The sequence below is a fragment of the Rhinatrema bivittatum genome, chromosome 16 (genome assembly GCF_901001135.1).
Source record: "Rhinatrema bivittatum chromosome 16, aRhiBiv1.1, whole genome shotgun sequence".
NCBI classification, from domain to species: domain Eukaryota; kingdom Metazoa; phylum Chordata; class Amphibia; order Gymnophiona; family Rhinatrematidae; genus Rhinatrema; species Rhinatrema bivittatum.
Genome location: NC_042630.1, coordinates 67,634,501 through 67,650,860, shown reverse-complemented (window position 1 = coordinate 67,650,860; position 16,360 = coordinate 67,634,501).

Below are 16,360 nucleotides of genomic sequence, written 5' to 3'. Positions count from 1 at the left end.
CACATCCTCTTTCATATTCCTGAATCCTTCTCCCCTCTCTGCTCTGTCCAGCATCCTCAGACCATCTCAAGGCATGTGGGCGAGGGGGAATGTGTGTGAGAAAATGAATGTGTGAGTATAGGAGAAAGAGGGAAAATATTGTGTGACCCCCCCTTCCACTAATCCATATATTCTCAGGGTGACTGAAAATCTAAAGGATTCCTTGAATGGAAAGCAGGGCATTTTTAAAGTCCTTATTAGTTTGTAATTATTGGGTGTTATTTGATGTGTCTGCTTTTTTAGAAATATTTTATGAATGTTTGGGAAAGTGGCTGTTTGTAAATATTTATTTGTAAGGTTTCAGCATTATGAGAGCTGTTTTATATTTCTTGATTTGTTGTGTTATGACGATTGGTGACATCATATTCTATGTTGCTAAGGCATCCAGATATGGTGATGTCACAGTGGAGGATGTTGCTTAGAGACCAGAAAGTCAAGAGATTATAGGCAACTGTCCTCAGTGCTGAGCTGGGCAAGCAGGGGAGCAGGTGCTATGGAGGGTTAGGGTCATCAACTGTCCTCAGTGCTGAGCTGGGCAAGCAGGACCCCAAATCCCACTCTGGATCAAGCTGTCCTGATGAAAGAGAGGCAGTGGATAACCCCCTGTGCTCAGGGTATTGAATCAGAGCAGACATCCTTGTGCAATGCTGCCAGAGGGGATAGCCGAAGCCCCTGAGACTTGGAGGACCTGAAGAAACATTGAATGCAGCAGGAGAGCAGCTGAGAACACTGCAGTAGGAGCAGCCAATCAAGGTACGAGTTTTCCAGTTCTCATATATGGAAACACCATTGGTCTTATGGAGGGTAATTCTCAAAGCCATTTGCTGGGTAAGAAAACTGTCAGGTCTGAAGGTTTCCCCCTTCCTCTGCAGGCTAAAAGTATCTGCAGGTTTCCAGAGCTCACGACTTGTACCTGAGTTAGGTAGAAGTGTTCCCTGGTTGGGGGAAGGGATGGGTATTTAGGTCAGGAGAAGGAAACAGAGAATGTATAATTGATTACACATACTATTTTCAGCCTCCTAGGCTGTTGAGGATATCAGGGCTTGGCAACAGAGGCTTCCCTAGACAGAAGGTGAATAGCTGGAGAGGCAAGGATGAGAACAATGGAAGAGACCCAGAGCTGGACAGGAGCACAGGAATTAATAAAGAGCAGTTAGCACTGGAAACATGCTAGTAATAGCAGTGGCTATTTTCTAAGTCATCTGAAGTCCTCTTCCTCCATTTTAAATTTTAAATTTCAAAGTCTAAAACAAGCAGATGTTGACATTCATGTTTATGGACATTCTGTGATCACCGATTTGTGTGCATCTTTACATTTTTCAAATTTACCTTTACCAGATTTTTCCTTGGTGACTATTTTCTGTATATGCAGGGGTCTTTATTTTCATTTGAAATCCAGTAAATGGTAGCCAAATGTAAGTAGTGTATAGGGGTATAATCCCATATAGATTACAGGATTCTAATTATTCAGAGGTTGATCAGACCTTCCAGTGCACCGGGGGGTGAAGCATTATCTTGGCTAGGCTGGCCATACGTCTCTGGGTCTGGCTGAAACTCTCTATGTAAATACAGATTTGGAATAAGTTTAGATAAGAAAACTCTCAAACTCTCACCAGTATCAAACTTTGTATTAAATCCTTACTATTCAATTAGCAGTGAATGAGAAAAAAATAGTCTTCTTTTATTTACTGGTAAAGTATGCAAAATGTTCAGGTTTGAAGAACTTCAAAGTAACTGCATTTCAATCCATGAATTGAGACAGTCAGAGCAACACTGAAATATTATTTCATAATTTTGTGTTAAAGCTGTGCAGTGTCTTCCTCCCTCCAGCTTGCATTGCTGGCAGCCCCCTCCCCCTTGATTGTTGCTGGGCTGTCCAGTGCTCTGGGCAGTCCTGGGGGGTACGGCTGGCCATGGGAGGGGGGGTGGGGTGCTCCTGGGATGTCATGACTGGCCAGCTGAGCCAGAAGCTGCATAGGGATGATGGAGGGCTCCTGCCACTACAGTGACTGAGAATAGCACTAGCACCCAGGCACCTGATGAGGGGTATCATACGCCCTCACCCCTCCAGCCTTACTCCCTGTGTGGTTGCCAAATCCTCTTCATATTCCTGAATCCTTCTCTCCTCTCTGCTCTGTCCAGCATCCTCAGACCATCTCAAGGCATGTGGAGAGGGGGAATGTGTGTGAGAAAATGAATGTGTGAATATAGGAGAAAGAGGGAAAATATTGTGTAACCCCCCCTTCCACTATTCCATATATTCTCAGGGTGACTGAAAATCTAAAGGTTCCCCTTGAATGGAAAGCAGGGCATTTTTTAAAGTCCTTACTAGTTTAATTATTGGGTGTTATTTGATGTGTCTACTGTTTTGAAATATTTTATGAATGTTTTGCAAACTGGCTGTTTGTAAATATTTATTTGTAAGGTTTCAGCATTATGAGAGCTGTTTTATATTTCTTGATTTTGTTGTGTTATGACGATTGGTGACATCATATTCTATGTTGCTAAGGCATCCAGATATGGTGATGTCACAGTGGAGGATGTTGCTTGGAGACCAGAAAGTCAAGAGATTATAGGCAACTGTCCTCAGTGCTGAGCTGGGCAAGCAGGGGAGCAGGGGCTATGGAGGGTTAGGGTCACCAACTGTCCTCAGTGCTGAGCTGGGCAGGCAGGTGAGCAGGGTCACTATGGAGGGTTAGGGTCACCAACTGTCCTCAGTGCTGGGCTGGGCAAGCAGGGGAGTAGGGGCTATGGAGGATTAGGGTCACCAACTGTCCTCAGTGCTGAGCTGGACATGCAGGGGAGTAGGGGCACTATGGAGGGTTAGGGTCACCAACTGTCCTCAGGGCTGAGCTGGGCAAGCAGGGGAGCAGGGGCTATGGAGGATTAGGGTCACCAACTGTCCTCAGTGCTGAGCTGGGCAAGCAGGTGAGCAGGGTCACTATGGAGGATTAGGGTCACCAACTGTCCTCACTGCTGAGCTGGGCAAGCAGGTGAGCAGGGTCACGATGGAGGATTAGGGTCACCAAATGCCCTCAATGCTGAGCTGGGCAAGCAGGACCACAAATCCCTCACTGGATCAAGCTGTCCTGATGAAGGAGAGGCAGTGGATAACCCCCTGTGCTCAGGGTATTGAATCAGAGCAGACATCCTTGTGCAATGCTGCCAGAGGGGGTGGCTGAAGCCACCTGAGACTTGGAGGACCTGAAGAAACATTGAATGCAGCAGGAGAGCAGCTGAGAACACTGCAGCAGGAGCAGCCAATCAAGGTAGGAGTTTTCCAGTTCTCATATATGGAAACACCATTGGTCTTATGGAGGGTAATTCTCAAAGCCATTTGCTGGGTAAGGTAACTGTCATGTCTGAAGGTTTCCCCCTTCCTCTGCCAGGCTAAAGGTATCTGCAGGTTTCCAGAGCTCACAGACTTGTTTGTACCTGAGTTAGGTAGAAGTGTCCCTGGTTGGGGGAAGGGATGGGTATTTAGGTCAGGAGAAGGAAACAGAGAATGTATAATTGATTACACATACTATTTTCAGCCTCCTAGGCTGTTGAGGATATCAGGGCTTGGCAAAAAGAGGCTACACCAGACAGAAGGTGAATAGCTGGAGAGGCAAGGATGAGAACAATGGTAGAGACCCAGAGCTGGAGAGGAGCAGAGGAATTAATAAAAGTGCAGAAGCACTGGAACATGCTAGTAATAGCAGTGGCTATTTTCTAAGTCATCTGAAGTCCTCTTCCTCCATTTTAAATTTTAAATTTCAAAGTCTAAAACAAGCAGATGTTGATATTCATGTTTATGGACATTCTGTGATCATAGATTTGTGTGCATCTTTAAATTTTTCAAATTTACCTGTACCAGATTTTTCTTTGGTGACTATTGTCTGTATATGCAGGGGTGTTTATTTTAATTTCAAATTCAGTAAATGGTATTTATTTATTTATTTATTTATTTAACGGTTTTATATACCGACATTCATCAATGATATCACATCGGTTCACAGCGAAACAAGAAACTAGTGCCTGTGGCGGCGCTTTACATCGAACAAATTTAACATAATACAATTAGAACATATTGAAACATAATAATTAGAGAGTAAGGAAGGTAGGGGAAATAAAGCATTAATCTAAATTAAAATAACATGAATACAAGAGGGTAAAAAGAGAAAAAAGGAGGAAAAGTGACAGAGGAATGAAATTAGATTAATAAATTAGTGTAGGCAAAGATTGCAGGTATATACAAAATGTACAGTTATAGGGAATAATGGTAGCCAAATGTAAGTGGTGTATGGGGGAATAATCCCATGTAGATTACAGGATTCTAATTATTCAGAGGTTGATCAAGACGTTCCAGTGCACCGGGGGGTGAAGCATTATCTTGACTCGCCTGGCCATGCGTCTCTGGGTCTGGCTGAAACTCTCTATGTCAATACAGATTTGGAATAAGTTCAGATAAGAAATCTCTCAAACTCTCACCAGTATCAAACTTTGTATTAAATCCTTACTATTCAATTAGCAGTGATTGAGAAAAAATAGTCTTCTTTTATTTACTGGAAAAGTATGCGAAAAGTCCAGGTTTGAAGAACTTCCAAGTAAATGCATTTCAATCCATGAATTGAGACAGTCAGAGCAACACTGAAATATTATTTCATAATTTTGTGTTAAAGCTGTGCAGTGTCTTCCTCCCTCCAGCTTGCACTGCTGGCAGCCCCTTCCCCCTTGATTGTTGCTGGGCTGTCCAGTGCTCTGGGCAGTCCTGGGGGGTACGGCTGGCCATGGGAGGGGGGGTGGGGTGCTCCTGGGATGTCATGACTGGCCAGCTGAGCCAGAAGCTGCATAGGGATGAAGGAGGGCTCCTGCCACTACAGTGACTGAGAGTAGCTCTAGCACCCAGGCACCTGATGAGGGGTGTCATACGCCCTCACCCCTCCAGCCTTACTCCCTGTGTGGTTGCCACATCCTCTTCATATTCCTGAATCCTTCTCCCCTCTCTGCTCTGTCCAGCATCCTCAGACCATCTCAAGGCATGTGGGCGAGGGGGAATGTGTGTGAGAAAATGAATGTGTGAGTATAGGAGAAAGAGGGAAAATATTGTGTGACCCCCCCTTCCACTAATCCATATATTCTCAGGGTGACTGAAAATCTAAAGGATTCCCTTGAATGGAAAGCAGGGCATTTTTTAAAGTCCTTATTAGTTTTAATTATTGGGTGTTATTTGATGTGTCTGCTTTTTAGAAATATTTTATGAATGTTTGGGAAAGTGGCTGTTTGTAAATATTTATTTGTAAGGTTTCAGCATTATGAGAGCTGTTTTATATTTCTTGATTTTGTTGTGTTATGACGATTGGTGACATCATATTCTATGTTGCTAAGGCATCCAGATATGGTGATGTCACAGTGGAGGGTGTTGCTTGGAGACCAGAAAGTCAAGAGATTATAGGCAACTGTCCTCAGTGCTGAGCTGGGCAAGCAGGGGAGCAGGGGCATATGGAGGGATTAGGGTCACCAACTGTCCTCAGTGCTGAGCTGGGCAAGCAGGGGAGCAGGGGCTATGGAGGGTTAGGGTCACCAACTGTCCTCAGTGCTGAGCTGGCAAGCAGGGGAGCAGGGGCTATGGAGGATTAGGGTCACCAACTGTCCCTCAGTGCTGAGCTGGGCCAAGCTGGTGAGCAAGGGCTATGGAGGATTAGGGTCACCAACTGTCCTCAGTGCTGAGCTGGGCAAGCAGGGGAGTAGGGGCACTATGGAGGGTTAGGGTCACCAACTGTCCTCAGTGCTGAGCTGGGCAAGCAGGGGAGCAGGGGCACTAGGGAGGATTAGGGTCACCAACTGTCGTCAGTGCTGAGCTGGGTAAGCAGGGGAGCAGGGGCACTATGGAGGGTTAGGGTCACCAACTGTCCTCAGTGCTGAGCTGGGTAAGCAGGGGAGCAGGGGCTATGGAGGATTAGGGTCACCAACTGTCCTCAGTGCTGAGCTGTCCAAGCAGGTGAGCAAGGGCTATGGAGGATTAGGGTCACCAACTGTCCTCAGTGCTGAGCTGGGCAAGCAGGAGAGCAGGGGCTATGGAGGTTTAGGGTCACCAACTGTCCTCAGTGCTGAGCTGGGCAAGCAGGGGAGCAGGGGCACTAGGGAGGATTATGGTCACCAACTGTCCTCAGTGCTGAGCTGGGCAAGCAGGGGAGCAGGGGCTATGGAGGATTAGGGTCATCAACCGGTGCCATTGTTTCAGAACAGAGGAAGCCAGCGCTTTATTTGACCTCACTGATTTTCCCAAGAAAAGCAGGACCACAAATCCCTCACTGGATCAAGCTGTCCTGATGAAAGAGAGGCAGTGGATAACCCCCTGTGCTCAGGGTATTGAATCAGAGCAGACATCCTTGTGCAATGCTGCCAGAGGGGGTGGCTGAAGCCCCTGAGACTTGGAGGACCTGAAGAAACATTGAATGCAGCAGGAGAGCAGCTGAGAACACTGCAGCAGGAACAGCCAATGAAGGTACAAGTTTTCCAGTTCTCATATATGGAAACACCATTGGTCTTATGGAGGGTAATTCTCAAAGCCATTTGCTGGGTAAGAAAACTGTCATGTCTGAAGGTTTCCCCCTTCCTCTGCCAGGCTAAAGGTATCTGCAGGTTTCCAGAGCTCATAGACTTGTACCTGAGTTAGGTAGAAGTGTCCCTGGTTGGGGAAGGGATGGGTATTTAGGTCAGGAGAAGGAAACAGTGAATGTATAATTGATTACACATACTATTTTCAGCCTCCTAGGCTGTTGAGGATATCAGGGCTTGGCAAACAGAGGCTTCCCCAGACAGAAGGTGAATAGCTGGAGAGGCAAGGATGAGAACAATGGTAGAGACCCAGAGCTGGACAGGAGCACAGGAATTAATAAAAGAGCAGTAGCACTGGAACATGCTAGTAATAGCAGTGGCTATTTTCTAAGTCATCTGAAGTCCTCTTCCTCCATTTTAAATTTTAAATTTCAAAGTCTAAAACAAGCAAATGTTGACATTCATGTTTATGGACATTCTGTGATCACCGATTTGTGTGCATCTTTACATTTTTCAAATTTACCTTTACCAGATTTTTCCTTGGTGACTATTATCTGTATATGCAGGGGTCTTTATTTTCATTTCAAATCCAGTAAAAAGTAGCCAAATGTAAGTAGTGTATAGGGGAATAATCCCATATAGATTACAGGATTCTAATTATTCAGAGGTTGATCAGCCCTTCCAGTGCACCGGGGGGTGAAGCATTATCTTGGCTAGGCTGGCCATGCGTCTCTGGGTCTGGCTGAAACTCTCTATGTAAATACAGATTTGGAATAAGTTTAGATAAGAAAACTCTCAAACTCTCACCAGTATCAAACTTTGTATTAAATCCTTACTATTCAATTAGCAGTGATTGAGAAAAAAATAGTCTTCTTTTATTTACTGGTAAAGTATGCAAAATGTTCAAGTTTGAAGAACTTCAAAGTAAATGCATGTCAATCCATGAATTGAGACAGTCAGAGCAACACTGAAATATTATTTCATAATTTTGTGTTAAAGCTGTGCAGTGTCTTCCTCCCTCCAGCTTGCACTGCTGGCAGCCCCCTCCCCCTTGATTGTTGCTGGGCTGTCCAGTGCTCTGGGCAGTCCTGGGGGGTACGGCTGGCCATGGGAGGGAGGGGGGGGGGTACTCCTGGGATGTCATGACTGGCCAGCTGAGCCAGAAGCTGCATAGGGATGAAGGAGGGCTCCTGCCACTACAGTGACTGAGAGTAGCTCTAGCACCCAGGCACCTGATGAGGGGTGTCATACGCCCTCACCCCTCCAGCCTTACTCCCTGTGTGGTTGCCAAATCCTCTTCATATTCCTGAATCCTTCTCTCCTCTCTACTCTGTCCAGCATCCTCAGACCATCTCAAGGCATGTGGGAGAGGGGGAATGTGTGTGAGAAAATGAATGTGTGAATATAGGAGAAAGAGGGAAAATATTGTGTGACCCCCCCTTCCACTAATCCATATATTCTCAGGCTGACTGAAAATCTAAAGGTTCCCCTTGAATGGAAAGCAGGGCATTTTTTAAAGTCCTTATTAATTTTAATTATTGGGTGTTATTTGATGTGTCTGCTGTTTTGAAATATTTTATGAATGTTTGGGAAATTGGCTGTTTGTAAATATTTATTTGTAAGGTTTCAGCATTATGAGAGCTGTTTTATATTTCTTGATTTTGTTGTGTTATGAGGATTGGTGACATCATATTCTATGTTGCTAAGGCATCCAGATATGGTGATGTCACAGTGGAGGATGTTGCTTGGAGACCAGAAAGTCAAGAGATTATAGGCAACTGTCCTCAGTGCTGAGCTGGGCAAGCAGGGGAGCAGGGGCTATGGAGGGTTAGGGTCACCAACTGTCCTCAGTGCTGAGCTGGGCAAGCAGGGGAGCAGGGGCTATGGAGGGTTAGGGTCACCAACTGTCCTCAGGGCTGAGCTGGGCAAGCAGGGGAGCATGGGCACGATGGAGGATTAGGGTCATCAACTGTCCTCAGTGCTGAGCTGGGCAAGCAGGTTAGCAGGGGCTATGGAGGGTTAGGGTCACCAACTGTCCTCAGTGCTGAGCTGGGCAAGCAGGGGAGCAGGGGCTATGGAGGATTAGGGTCACCAACTGTCCTCAGTGCAGAGCTGGGCAAGCAGGAGAGCAGGGTCTATGGAGAATTAGGGTCACCAACTGGTGCCATTGTTTCAGAACAGGTCAACCCAGCGCTTTATTTGACCTCACTGATTTTCCCAAGAAAAGCAGGACCACAAATCCCTCACTGGATCAAGCTGTCCTGATGAAGGAGAGGCAGTGGATACCTCCCTGTGCTCAGGGTATTGAAGAAGAGCAGACATCCTTGTGCAATGCTGCCAGAGGGGGTGGCTGAAGCCACCTGAGACTTGGAGGACCTGAAGAAGCATTGAATGCAGCAGGAGAGCAGCTGAGAACACTGCAGAAGAAGCAGCCAATCAAGGTACGAGTTTTCCAGTTCTCATATATGGAAACACCATTGGTCTTGGGGAGGGCATTTTACAAAGCCATTTTCTGGTTGAAAGAAAAAAGCAAACAAATCCTTCTCGGAAAGAAGGAGAGTGAACACATGTGTAGTGAAACAGTATAAGTTTTATTCATGGACTTGCAAGTACAGGTATCATACAGAATTAGGCACACCCCCATGTGCTCAAGCAGAACATTTTATACACTTTTTCTTGCTTTTGCAAGCCCCCTTTTTCCCCTCCCTTTCCCTTGCGTATGTGCATATTCCCTTGCCCCCTAAAATACTGTTCATGATGCTTTTGTCTTCGTGCCGTTTCTAAGTTATGGTTTTCTATGCAGAAGTCCTTGCTAAAGCCAGGTATAGGGAGGGATAGTGTCTTATCTCTGTTTGCCTCCTTTCAACTGCTAAAGCAGCAACATTTCTCTCTTTTTGACAATCCCTTGTTCACATGCTCCCTCCTCTGTCTGTACTATATGTGCTACTCTAAGCAGATTGTGGTTTCTAATTTGTTCTTATGCATTATTTTTGCCAAGTAAGGAACTGGGGAAGGAGGCAGATGGGTTTCTCTTGTAAGTTGCTTGCATGCAGCCAAGCCAGTTTCTAACAATTTGCAGTTTCTCTCGTTAATTCTATTTTATAAGAAGCAAAGAAAATAAAACAAAAGATAGAAAAAGCTATCCACTTAACCACAGAAGAAGCAACACAATCCTTCATAGGCTGCTTCTAGAGCCTCAAGCATTTCCTGGGCCCTCTATACCTCCGATGGCTCCACTAATTGCATCACATCATCATAGGAATGGGGTTTGCCCTTATGTGACAGGGGCTAATGCTGCCATTGGTTGGCCTCTGTCAGATGGTAGGAGCAATGGATGGCCCATGCCATTTTTTAAGATAGTGCCATCCATCCATTGCTCCTACCATCTGACAGGCCGACCAATGGCGCCGATAGCTCCTGTCACATGGTAAGGGCAAAGGGCCATGGGCCCATTTTAATTAGTGGCAGCCGTCAGCCCAAGAAGGGGAGATCGCTTCTGGGACACCGCTGGACCACCAGGGACTTTGCAATTAAATTTGAAGGATTGGGATGGGTTTGGATTTTTTTGTTTGTTTGTTGTTTTTAATTTGAAGGGTTGGGGCGGGTTTCAGGCATCATTTTGGGGGGTAGACAAAATAAAATCAGCCTCAACCACGGGAAAACAAAATTTCCCAAGGCTGGCTGATAACGAAGGCCAAACCTTTCTGTTTGGCCGATCACATCTCTAGCATCTAAATGTTCTGCAATCCCTTTCACTGCATCGCAGGTGTAATTGATGAATCTCTGCTGATTATAATAAATATTTTATCCAATCTTCATGTTTAGTTATCATGGCCCACCAAAAGAGAGGATTCAAACCCTGCTGCTATCTGGGTCCGGGCTTTAACTCATCAGTGACTCCTCTTGGCACTCTTATAGAGTCTAAGTATACCCTTTCATCAAAGGATGTCCCTAAATGTCCATTTGCATTCATTTGTGCTCTGTTTTCTCCCTTTTAAATGCCAGGGTGAATGGAATTGCCAATTGTACAAGTGCCAATCCAATTAGTGGGCAGAGTAGGTCTTATTACTCTTCCTCCATAGGTCAGCTCTGGCTACTCAAGTCTGAGTAATTTCCAACCTCCAGTAATCCAGTCACATTCCAGGTGGCAATACAGATGTCCATTTCTCCCACTTGCTGGTTGAACTCTGACCCCCGCCATGAGAGGCAGGCATTGTGGTTCCCAGGACTTGGGGAAAATACTGGAAGCGCCTGCTGCCCCTTGTTCAGTTTCAGAGCTGGGAACAGGCGGGCCAGAGACTTACAGGTGACATTGTTCCAAGCCATTTCGTCTTGATATAATGGTAGGATGCACTCAAGTCCTTCCGGATTATCATTCCAACCAAAAGAAAATGGCAATACCCTTCAGGGCTCAAATATTTATAATCTCCTGCCTAGTGACTTGTTCTTCTAGTCCCCCAGCAACCTATTAGTGTGCAGGCATCTATTTTTATAACCTAGGACCTGGTTGTAGCCTCATTATATACCTTAAGCAATTTGTGTGGTGCCTTATTCTCCTTTCCACGTAATTCCCCCCATCCAGGTCAGGTTAGTAAATCCTTGCACCCACCCAAGCAGAATCATTCCCCACAGAGTAACCCACAACATCTTTTTCCTTCCTGTATAATGTTTCTCTATACATCCAGAAAATGAAGATCAATCCTATGATCATCAATAGTACCAATATCCCAATTTCTAATTCTGGAACACCTGGGAGGCGGTGTGGTGCTTTATGTCCGGGATGGCATAGAGTCCAACAGGATAAACATCCTGCATAAGACTAAATGCACAATCGAATCTTTATGGGTAGAAATCCCTTGTGAGTTGTGGAAGACTATAGTGATAGGAGTATACTACTGTCCACCTGATCAAGATGGTGAGACGGACAGTGAAATGCTAAGAGACATTAGGGAAGCTAACCAAATTGGTAATGCAGTAATAATGGGAGATTTCAATTACCCCAATATTGACTGGATAAATGTAGCATCGGGACATGCTAGAGATATAAAGTTCCTGGATGGAATAAATGACATTTTTTATGGAGCAATTGGTTCAGGAACCAACAAGAGAGGGAACAATTTTAGATCTAATTTTCAGTGGAGCACAGGATTTGGTGAGAGAGGTAATGGTGGTGGGGCCGCTTGGCAAAAGTGATCATAATATGATCAAATTTGAATTAATGACTGGAAGGGGGACAGTAAGCAAATCCAAGGCTCTTGCGCTAAACTTTGATAAAATGAGAACAATTGTTGGAAAAAAAATGGAAGGAGCAGCTACAACGGTAAAAAGTGTGCAAGGGGTGTGGTCATTGTTAAAAAGTACCATCCTAGAAGCACAGTCCAGATGTATTCCACAAATTAAGAAAGGTGGAAAGAAGGCAAAACAATTACCGGCATGGTTAAATGGGAAGGTAAAAGAAGCTATTTTAGCCAAACGATCTTCATTCAAAAATTGGAAGAAGGATCCAAGAGAAGAAAATAGGATAATGCATAAGTGTTGGTAAGCTAAAATGTAAAACATTGATAAGACAGGCTAAGAGAGAATTTGAAAAGAAGTTGGCCGTAGAGGCAAAAACTTGCAGTAAAAACTTTTAAAAAATATATCCGAAGCAGAAAACCTGTGAGGGAGTCTGGAATTTATTGCCAGAGGATGTGGTTAGTGCAGTTAGTGTAGCTGTGTTTAAAAAAGGATTGGCTAAGTTCTTGGAGGAGAAGTCCATTACCTGCTATTAATTAAGTTGACTTAGAAAATAGACACTGCTATTACTAGCAACCGTAACATGGAATAGACTTAGTTTTTGGATACTTGCCAGGATCTCATGGCCTGGATTGGCCACTGTTGGAAACAGGATGCTGGGCTTGATGGTCTGACCCAGTATGGCATGTTCCTATGTCCACATGGGAGCTGAGGGCTAAAGTATTTCTCAAGGAAAAGGCTGCTTTATGGCCCCCAAGGCAGGGATCTCAGAGTTGCTTATGCAAACTAGCTCAAACAATTCGAGAATTCTCTCTCCCCTTTTCCTTAAAAAAAATACCACGGGTACTTCCTGCCTCCTAGGTCCTCATAAGTGATATACCAGAATGTTACCAATTCCCCAGTGGTAGGTCTAGTTAATGTTACATCCCCTTTCTGAATTCTTATTCCCCTTAATCCACAGAAATCCCCTTCCCCATACAATGAATGTTCCTGGTCCTATAGTCCATATATCTAGTAATGGTTCACACAGTATTTTAAACCTGGTCGTTGCGTCCCAAATAGGGCTATCAGGGCCAGGATCCCAGCCCAAAAGAATGTACAGAGTATAACTGTTCATGCAAAGTTCTTTAGTCTTTTCTAGTGATTCTTATCTTAAGCAGATTGTCTGTGTTTGTCACTTTCCATTGGGAAGGAACTGCCAGTGACTCCACAGGTCCCTTGACTCGAGAACTGCGAGTCCACCCTTTCTCAGCTGTCTGCACTGCTGTTTCTGTGGTGAGAAGGATTTGAAATGGTTCTTCCCACTTTGGCTGTAGCTTAGGCTCCTTCCACAGTTTATCAACACTCAGTCTCCAGGCTGGAACCTGTGTACCACAAAGTCCAGTGGAGGGGTTTGAGCCAACAGTCCCTTCTCTCAAATAAGATAAAGAAGACGACAGTACCAGTATATTATTCTTTAGAAATAGGTCCTTTGTTTCAAACACTGGTATTTCTTCAGCCCCCCCTCCCCCCATATAGGGCAGGCCAAACATCATCTCAAAGTGGGATACTCCCAGATGCTTCCTGGGGTGAGTGCTTACCCGAAGTAATATCAGGGGTAAGCACTTAGAAACCAGGATGCCCTGGATTTTAACATAAATTTGGAAATTTGTTGTTTCAGGGTTTGGTTCATCCTTTCTACCCTTCCAGACAATTGTGGATGCCAGGGAGTATGACAGTGCCAGTTAAGCCCTAATCCCTCCATTGCTCCTTGTAGGACCTTTGAGGTGAAATGACTCCTCTGATCTGAGTCAATGTGTTCAACCAGCCCATACCTTGGGATGATTTGTTCCAAGAGCACTTTCATAGCCCCCCCGGCTGTAGAGGATGCCATAGGGAAAGTTTCGATCCATTCAGTGAGGTGATCTATAATTGCTAAGAGGAATTTAAGTCATTTTGATGGGGGCAGTTCAGTGAAATCTACTTGTATACTCTAAAAGGGCCTTAGGCCTGGATCCTTTCCCCCTGGAGCTGCTTTCCTCAGGATTTTCCTGTTCATTTTCTGACATATTGCACACCTTTCACATATTTGTTTGACCACTGTACCTATATATCCATATTTCCTAAGGACCGTGTCACAAAGGTTGGGCTCCCCAATGGCTCCCCTGGTGGAGGATTGCTATAATTTTCTTTACAAGTAGCTTATTTAGCATCTAGCACCCATCAGGGAGGAGCCAGGCCCCTGCTTTATTCTGAACTGCTCCCATCTCAGTGAGTTCAGCTTGTTCCTTGGTGCTAAACTTCAGCATAGTCTCAATTGGAGCTAGGGTTGGTACTAATGTACATAGCATGCATGTCTCTTGTAAGGCTGCTTTCTTGGCTGCCTCATCTGCTAATTAATTCCCCCCTAGCCTCTGGCGTGGTGGCTTTCTGATGGCCAGGTACATGTACCACTGCCACCTCCCTAGGTAGCATCAGGTGCTCCAATAACTGGATAACCAATTCTTCATGTACCAGTACCTTACTCTTGCTATTTATCAATCTCCTTTCTTTCCAAATTTTTCAAAGGTGAACTACTCCAAATGTATATTGCGAGTCTGTATAAATTGTTCCCTCTACTCCCTGCATCAGCTGAAGTGCCCTATCCAGGGCATACAATTCACAGGTTTGAGCAGACCAGGTACTGGGTAATCTCCCTGACTATTACTTCCAGGGCTTCCTCATCCACCATAGCACATTCACTATGCTGTTTCCCTTGGATGCATCTAGATGTTCCATCCACAAATAATCTCCTTCCCTGATGCAGGGGTTTATCAGCCAGGTCCGTGCTGACTTTAGTCTGGTACTCAATTATGTCCATGCTATCATGAGTAACATCTGTCCCTTCTCCCTTTGAGAAGAAAGCTGCTGGATTTACACAGGGTTCTGTGGTTAGGATTAAATCATCCTGTTCCATTAGAATGGCCTCATACTTCAATATTATGGAGTCTGTGTGCCACCTATGGGCCCGTTATATCAAAATGGACCTGACTGAATGTGGTGAACTCACCAATAACGTGCCTCCAAAAGGTAAATTTTCTACTCTCTTCTACAAGTGAGGCTTTTGCCGCTACGGCCTGAACACAACTTGGCCATCCCCTGGATACCGGATCTAGTAATTCAAAGAGGAATGCTATTTCTTCTCCCCCCATGTCTGTGTGAGGACTCCCAGTGCTGCTCTATCTTCTGTTACAAACAGGTGAAAAGGCTTTTCCAAAGAGGGTAAAGCCATAACTGGGGCGAAGATTAAATCTCTTTAGGCCCTTTGTAACCTCCTCTTCTGACCACTGCAAACTAGTCCCTTCCTCAGTCAACTTTGCATAGAGGGGTTTAGTCTTTTGTGCATACGAGTCTATCCAAAGCCTGCAGTATCCTAAAAATTGCCTCAGTCCCTTTTTGGTCTTTGGCATGGCTAATTCTATTATTCCCTGGATTTGTTCAGAGTTTATTCTCCTTTTCCCTTCACTGATTAAATGTCCTAAATATTTCACTTCCTTTTCCATATATTTTAACTTGGTCTTGGATCCTCTTAAACCTTGCCCGCCTAGGAAATTCAGTAATTACATCTGGTATCATTAGGATATGACAATTTTTTAACATGCCATAACTTACTCCATCAGTTACACTTACTCACACCTTAAAAAAAAAAAAAAAAAAGTTTACAGTAGTAAACCCCTGTTCAAATAAACAAAGCTCTTTGTAAAAAGGAAGAGCTCATTCATTTCTATATTTATTCCCTGTACTGACAAGAAACAGATTTCAATGCACTGTAAACAAGATTAAACTTTTTTTTTTTCATATCTTTTAATTCCTCACCAGTCTGTTTTTAAACTGAAAGATTAATTCATTGAATGGCATTTTCTCCTCCTTTTGTGTCTTCACCTGAGAAACACTCTCCTGCATCCCCCAGTCACCCTTCCTTTTCCTCTCTGCTGCTAATCCCTTAACTGCCTTGTCCTTTCAAGTTCTAAACCAACACTGTGGCCCCTGACTAAGAAAACTATTTCCTCCTTTCCTGGTCCTACCTTTAAATGTATCAAGGGCTCTCGGTAGGACCTTAAAACTAGCAGCCCCTGACTCCTCTATTCATCTGCACTCTCAACCACTGAGAACATTCTCTCTTAAAGTGTCCTTCATGTCCACGTTCCAAACATCCTGCTTGATTAGGGTTCCAGCTCCTCGGAACCCAGGGCTTAAAGTGTCCTTCATATCCACGTTCCAAACATCCTGCTTGATTAGGGTTCCAGCTCCTCGGAACCCAGGGCTTAAAGTGTCCTTCATGTCCACGTTCCAAACATCCTGCTTGATTAGGGTTCCAGCTCCTCGGAACCCAGGGCTTAAAGTGTCCTTCATGTCCACATTCCAAACATCCTGCTTGATTAGGGCTCCAGCTCCTCGGAACCCAGGGTTTATGCTGAAGCCCCCACCTCTCTGCCCTCGGCCCTTTCTCTGCCACGTTCTCTTTCCATTTCCTCATACCTGCCGCACTAATCAGAGCCTTTCTTCTCCCGTAAATAGGATACTG